Genomic DNA, 7,966 nt, shown 5'->3' with positions numbered 1-7,966 from the left:
TTTTACCTCTATTCTTGACGATGAAGCTTTTCCATCAATAGCCATAAGAGCAAGATTTCCTTCATCTTCATCTTCACTGTCAGTATCATCCCAGCTTCTTCCCTTTGCCAGATAAGCCCTTTCAGAGTTCTTTCTTACTTGCTTTGGCTTTCTACATTCTGTGGCAAAGTGTCCCAACTCATTGCAGTTATAGCATCTAATGGTGCTCCGATCAACCATCCCTGTTTTGTATCCACCACTGCTGGTGTTAGAGGATGAAGATCCACCTTTCTGGAATTTGTTGTAGTTGGACTTGTACTTAAGCTTGGGATTCCTCTTGAATCTGACATGGGAGAATCTCTTGACAATTTGGGCCATTGACTCGTCTTCCAATTGCTCCAGCTCTTCCAAGGAATAAAAATCATCACTTGATTGATTTGTAGTAGGAGGATCATATTCTGCTACTAACTCATTTTCCTCACCCTTGGAAAACTGTACCATTCTTTCTAACTGTTGAGATTGTTGTTGTTGTTGACCTTCAGCTACAAGTGCAGTAGATGTGCTGACCATTCTATCCTTCCCGTAGACTTCCTTCTGTTGAATCTGCTCCAACTCATAGGTTTTTAACACTCCATAGAGCCTGTCCAAAGAAATCTCACTCAGATCTCTAGCTTCTCTAATGGCAGTGATTCTATGTTCAAGATGAGCTGGCAGTGTTAAAAGGAACTTTTTGTTGACCTCCCTGATTGAATAATACTTTCCATTGATGTTCAGGTTGTTGATCAACGCATTGTACCTCTCAAACACTTCAGTAATTCCTTCTCCTGGATTTGATTTGAAATGTTCATATTCAGAGGTTAGGATTTCCAACTTGTTCTCCCTAACTTCCTCTATGCCTTCATTAATCACCTCAATAGTTTCCCACATGTGTTTGGAATTTTTACAGTTCATCACATGTCTGTTCATCAAGGGATCAAGGGAATCAATTAATATTAATTGAAGGCTGGCATCCAAGGAGGCTTCTTCCTTCTCAGCAGGAGTAAAATCTTCAGGCTCTTTTGGATAGGTTGTAGCTTCAGTAGTCACCACACCATTTATTATTACCTCCGGTTCAATAATCATCGGAGTTTTTATACCCTTCTTTAACAAGTTTGAATATTTGGGATTTGCAACTTGTAAAAATAATAGCATCTTCTTCTTCCACATGATATAATTCTCTTTATCAAATTGTGGAATTTTAACGGTTCCAACTTTATGTGAAGTCATTATGAATTTTTGAATAAATAAAAATTCAAGGAGTTGAAAAATCACAAAAGTCTAGGATCTTGATTTGTTCGTTAATCAGAAGGCTCTGATACCAATTGTTGGGTCCCAATGTGTTTGTAGAAGGGGGGGTTGAATACAAACAGTACCGAATAATCGAATTAAATACGGAATAAAAAATGTGAAACAAAATTCAAGTTAAATAAAAATATTATTAAACTTGAAAGGTGTTACAACAACTGTATCGATTACAAGGAATTAATCTCAAATTAATTATCACAAATTTAGAATAAATTCGACATGAACTTTTTCTATTTTTGCAATAATTAGAATCAAATGCTAAACGCGATTTGAGATTAAGTTCTAGGGATTTTGATCCGCTAGATTGTTACACAAGAACAAGATAAAGATTTCTAGTTGATTGGATTTAACTTTACAATCTAGAAATTGATCTTGAAGTTTTGCAGAGAAGAATAAAATGTTTGCTGCGGCTGCTCTGTTCTTGTTTGTTGACTTGTGTATTTGATGATAATTTTTAACTGCTGCTTGTCTGCTTCTTTTTAATCAACAGAATAGAATTGAACTGGCAAGACAATCCTGAGCTCAGCAAGACAATCGGTAGGACAATGGATTGAACTAGCAAGACAATCTGAATGAACTAGCATGACAATCAGAATGAACTAGCATGACAATCTCCTTCCTAGTGTAACTTTCGGTGAGACTATTGTTTGTACTAGCATGACTTTCGGTATGACTATTGATTGTCATACCGATTGTCATACTAGTACAATCAGTTTGACTTGTTGAATTTAAATGAATTTTAATCCAATTTAAATTCTGAAAATTCCTAAAATTAATTCAGAATTAATTAATCAATTAATTCAATTAATAAATAAATTATTCTTCGCAGATATAATTTATTTTCTTAATTAAATTAGATGACTTAATTAATTAATAGAGAATTAATTCTAGTCTTCAACAGCACCCATCTTTCTGCAAATCTTCTGAAAATCACTGAAAATTATGAATCAATTCCACCACTTCAATGTTGACACCCGATGTACTGTCTGGTTCATGAGTGACTAACTTCCATGACGTTTCTTCATGTCTTGACTTTGACACTTTGATTTTCTTCAGATTAAATCCTTGTAATTAATGATACTCTGACGAGATCTCTGTCACTTGATTAAATCCACGATCTTGATTTATATCACTGAGGCATGATCAACTTCTTGAACTTCTTCCAGTGAATTACCTCCTCAAGTCTGTAGATGAACCTTGTTTCTGAATCCTTTGACAGATATTACTTTGCGAGATCTCTCTGACGGTCGATCCACTATTTACTTATTACATTCTTATTTGAGTTGAGTTGAATCCTCGAATATACAAATAGGCTATGACATATGACTTACATTACCCATATATTTTATTCCTCACCAATAGAAGATACATTGGCTGCACCAACCAAGTTGATTGATTTCAAAGATATAGAGGAATTATGCATTGACACTGTTGACGTGTTAAAGAAAAGCTAGTTTTGCAGACTTTTCAAGTACATGCTAACATGACTATACCCGTTGGTGCTCATATTGAAGGGACATATAATGGTCAGGTGAGTTCTTATGGAGGGAATACGTATTTTGATGATGCCAAAACTTAATTGCACGATCTACAATCTCTTGGTTATGAGAAGATGCAAAAGATTCAGAAAGTTCATGAAACTAGGGATACAAATCTTGCTGGCTACATTGGAGTTGATCTATTTTCTGATCTCCAAATTTCACGTGATTGGTTGTGTGTTTCAAGTGTCCTTTGGATTATTGTGGTCTCTTATCTGTTAACGAGGTAGTTTTGTGCTATCATGCTTTTTGACTATTCAACTGTATTTTGTGTTTAGTTTCGTACTAATTGTTATGGTAGCTTGAGTTCGGCTGCACACATGTAGATCTCTTTGATTTTGGTTGTAATAAGCACTTATACACACTATTTAAAATTTTTTAACATGTGCATTGCCAGAAACTCTAATGTGGGTAAGTAGATCATAATTAATTTTTTATATTACCGGAAAAAAGAATTTGCCAGATATGACATATTAGCATTTCAGCCCTTTATTCAAAAAAAATGCACATAAAGCCTCAAGAATACAAAATTTTTTATATTTACCCTTCAAGTGGAGGGTTGTACTTTTTAGTCCTTTCTCCGAAAGAGAATTCTGATATTGCCCTTGAGGATTTTTATGTCCATGATTCCATACTAAAAGGCAATTTTAGTTTATTAAGGAAATCTTGTAAATAACATGCAAGGACAACTTGAGAACTATGGAAAGAAACAAAAATATCAGATATGACAAGTTTATCACCTTTTGCAAAATCAACATGCAACTCCTTAAGACATTCTCGAGGTCTAGTTCTCCGAAACCAACAACTGTATGTTCTCAGACTCCTCAATAGTACAAATGAGTTATATGATCAGTCTTTGCTAAACACTTTTAGCACTTAAAACAAAGTTTAGGAAGGCTAGAAGCCACTGTTCACTACATTGCCACAAGAATAATAGGCGTGGCAGAAAACTTCATGTGTTTAATTGGACTAGCATCCATTTTCTTCTCATTCCTATTGCAATTTTTGTAATGAACTACTTCAAGCAATTCATTGATATTGCGTTCTGATATGACACATACTCATTTATTTCCTGCTTATTGCCTGTCCAAATACAATTCTCAGAATACTCTTTTGAGCATCTCAAATGGAAGGTGCTAACAAAGGTTGACAATATCGCCAACTCAACAAAAATACTAATATATTATTTTCTATTTCTTAAATTATACTTTTGACACCCTTCTCTTCAACAATTAGCACTCAAAGTTGCCAATTTATTCATACAAGTATAGATAAAAATAGACATGAAGGATCTTTAGTGGGATATGCAACATCTTTGAGGGTGTCAAAAGTTGACAACTTTTATTGGCACCCTCTTACTCCAATGGAGAGCCGACAAGAGTGCCATGCCATCAGAGGCAGATACTCTAAGGGGTAAGAGCGGTTATCTGACCCCACTTAAAAGTTTAATTTAGTTAAATATTGAAAGGCATATGTCATAGCCTACTCGTTTATTCGAGTATTTAACTGAACTCAAATAAGAATGTAATAAGTAAATAGTGGATCTATCATCAGAGAGATCTCACAAAGTAACATCTGTCAAAGAATAAAGAAACATTGTTCATCTGCAGACTTGAAGATTCACTGGAAGAAGTTCAAGAATTTGATCATGCCTCAGTGATATAAATCAAGATCGTGGATTTAATCAAGTGACAGAGATCTCGTCAGGGTATCATTTATTACAAGGATTCAATCAGAACAACAAAGTCAAGACATGAAGAAACGTCACGAAAGTTAGTCACTCATGAACCAGACAGTACATCGAGTGTCAGCATTGAAGTGGCGGAATTGATTCATAAGTCTCAGTGACTTTCAGAAGATTGTCAGAAGAATGGATGCTGCTCAGGGTTAGTATTAATTCTCTATTAATTAATTAAGTCATATAATTTAATTATGAAAATAAATTATATCTGCAAAGATTAATTTATTTGATTAATTAAATTAATTGATTAATTAATTCTGAATTAATATTAAGGTTTTTCAGAATTTTAATTGGTTAAAATCTGTTTTAATTCTAAAAAGACAACTGATTGTACTAGTATGACAATCGGTATGACAATTGATAGTCATACCGAATGTCATGCTAATTCAGTTGATTGTCTTGATAGAATTATTATTTAGATTAAAATCACTTATTAATTCAGTAAAACAATTTCATTTGAACTAATATGACAATCGGTATGACAATCAATAGTCATACCGAAAGTCTTGCTAGTTCATTTTAATTGTCTTGCTAGCTCTAAAAGATTGTCACACCGAAAGTATTATTGGACAAAGGATTGTCTTACCAGTTCATTGATCTCGGCTGTGTTGATTAAAAAGAAGCAGAAGCATCCAATTTACTTACTTACACAGAAAAGCAATCAAACAGAAGCCAAGAACAAAACAGAGAACAAGCAGCCAAATATTTCATCTTATCTGCTAATTCAAGATTACAATTTCTAGCTTGTAAAGTTAAATCCAATCAACTAGAAATCACTCTCTTGTTCTTGTGTATCAATCTAGCGGATTAAAATCCCTAGAACTTAATCTCAAATCGCATTTAGCATTTGATCTTTTAATTACAAAAATAGAAAAAGTTCATGTCGAATTTATTCTAGATTTGTAATAATTGATTTGAGATTAATTCCTTGTAACCGATACCGTAGTTGTAACACCTTTCAAGTTTAATAAAAGTTTTATTTAACTTGAATTTTGTTTCACAATTTTATTCCGCATTTTATTCGACTAAACGGTATTGTTTGCATTCAACCCCCCCTTCTACAAATAAATTGGGACCTAACAAATATGTATATTCAAATTATATAAAAACTAAAAATGACCCTCCTGAATTTTTGCTAAAAAACCGCCCCTACTTAAAAGTTTTTTTTATGTCAAAAGTTTTTTCATTGCAGGAAAAATTTGTAAGTGAAAATTTAATATTTAATATTATAAAAAATTTAGAATTAAAAATGAAAATAAATATTAGGAATAAATGACAAAAAAGCTAGGAATGGATATTGAATGAGTGTTTTCAATCAACATCACTTTTGTTGTGCAAGACACGCCTATACATAATAAGACTAAGTCATCTTGACAACCCTAAGGATAAATTTTATGATAATTTATTTGTATTATGTAATTGTATTTCTTGAATCTGTAAAAATGCTAAGTAGATTAGACTAAAAGATTTTTCTATGAACAACCATCAAGTTAAGGAATAAACTGTGGAAAAAGATCAATCCTGATCATGCCTCAGAGAGAATTATATAAACTTGGAGCTGAATAATGTTATTTTAGGAAAAATATTCTAAGTCAGATATCAACAAGTTACAGATCAGGAATGTAGAGAAGTATGTCGAGAAGCCTAAAATGACTTGTAGAGAAGTCCCAAGAGATATCGACAAGTCAATCTGCATGTAGAGAACTGAAGATATCGACAAGTCAAAAAGTCCATGTAGAGAACTATAGATATCGACAAGTCAATTCCTCATGTAGAGAAGCAGAGCTATCGACAAGTTAAATCCTCATGTAGAGAACTGAAGATATCAACAAGTCAAAATCTTATGTAGAGAACTTGAGATATTGACAAGTCATTCTACTTGTAGAAAACTGGAGACTTCGACAAGTTAAAAGCCTATATAGAAAATTTGAGATATCGATAAGTCATTTCACTTATCGATATGTGACATCTCTACTAAACAAAAGAGATCTCGACAAACAACTTCAAAATTCAGAATACAGACAATTTGAAGATTCAAGATTATCAGTCAACAAACAATTTTATCATTGAATTGGAAAACCTACAAATGCTGCTTGAAGAATACAAGATCAAGGGCCAAGATGAAATGGACAAAGAAGGGTCACAAACCTAGTTGATTCTGCACAGATATGCTAACACTAGAAATGGAAATAGACAAAGTAGCTTTAGAAAATGTGTTAGTCTATTTTAGTGCAAGTTATGTAAACCGCGCATGTTGATCTATAAAGCTTGTCACGGATCATTTATTTAGTAGTGACAAACAGATCTAGAAAAATCTTGTAATTCTCTCAAGAGAAGTAGCTGAGTTCTTATTTTTAAGAACACAGATTTGTATCAAGACAAATTTGATTTAATACAAATCAAGTGTGTCTGCATCTAGTATTTTATCACTACAAAAGTCATTCAACTGTTTTGTTCCATAAGCCATAAATTATCACACTTAACCAAAAATCAAGAAAACACATTCACCCCCTCTATGTTGCACTTCATACCTAACAACTTTAACACCACTTTAAGGTTAGTTTGATAAATGCTGTAATTGATTATCAATTGGGAAAGACGAAGGAGCATTTTGATAAAGTTAATATGAAGTTCATTTCATGCATATCCTCCCTCTTAACATGGCAGAAAAAGGGAGATAGATGGTAAAGGGTTGCATGCGCCAACATAATTCTTTATTAGCTTTTAATAAGTTAAAATTAGTTCAACTTGCAAAATTTGTCCCAATTTAGAATTTTGTCCCAATTTAGAATTTAATCGAATTATTTTCTATCACTTGAAGATCAATTTTTTAACTATATAGTTGACATGCGAACCAAAGTTGATTTTCAAAATTTGAAGGGTATTTCTGATTTCTCTCAAAACATGGTTGAGAAACACAAAAATATTTAAAAAAATTTGGTTTATGGTTTATATATTGAGAAAATTGTTACTGATTCAACGGTTTGCAACTGCAACAATTAAGAGAGAATTTTCAACCGAAAATATTCGCAGTAATTCCATATATAAAATCGTATTTTGGAATTTTTTTCGAGCCGAACTTGAGCCGAACTAAGCCGATTTCGAGTCGAGCTCGAGCCGAATATGCTAAAAGCTCGACTCGAGCTAGTTTGCTTAATGAACACATTTTTTTGTTCAAGTTCGAATTCCTAATAAATCGAGCCAAATCGAGGATATCTCGAATTTGTTCGCGGACAACTCTATAGACACGATCTCGTAAATATTACTTCCTCCGTCCCTGCCAAAAGTTTACATTTAGGTTGGGCACGAAATTTAAGAAAAATGATAAAATAATAGATGAAAGTTAAAAAAGTGAGTAAAGTAT

This window comes from Apium graveolens, chromosome 8, assembly GCF_009905375.1.
Source record: "Apium graveolens cultivar Ventura chromosome 8, ASM990537v1, whole genome shotgun sequence".
Taxonomy (NCBI): Eukaryota; Viridiplantae; Streptophyta; class Magnoliopsida; order Apiales; family Apiaceae; genus Apium; species Apium graveolens.
The sequence above is the reverse complement of the archived record's forward strand: the minus strand, read 5'-3'. Positions refer to the sequence as shown.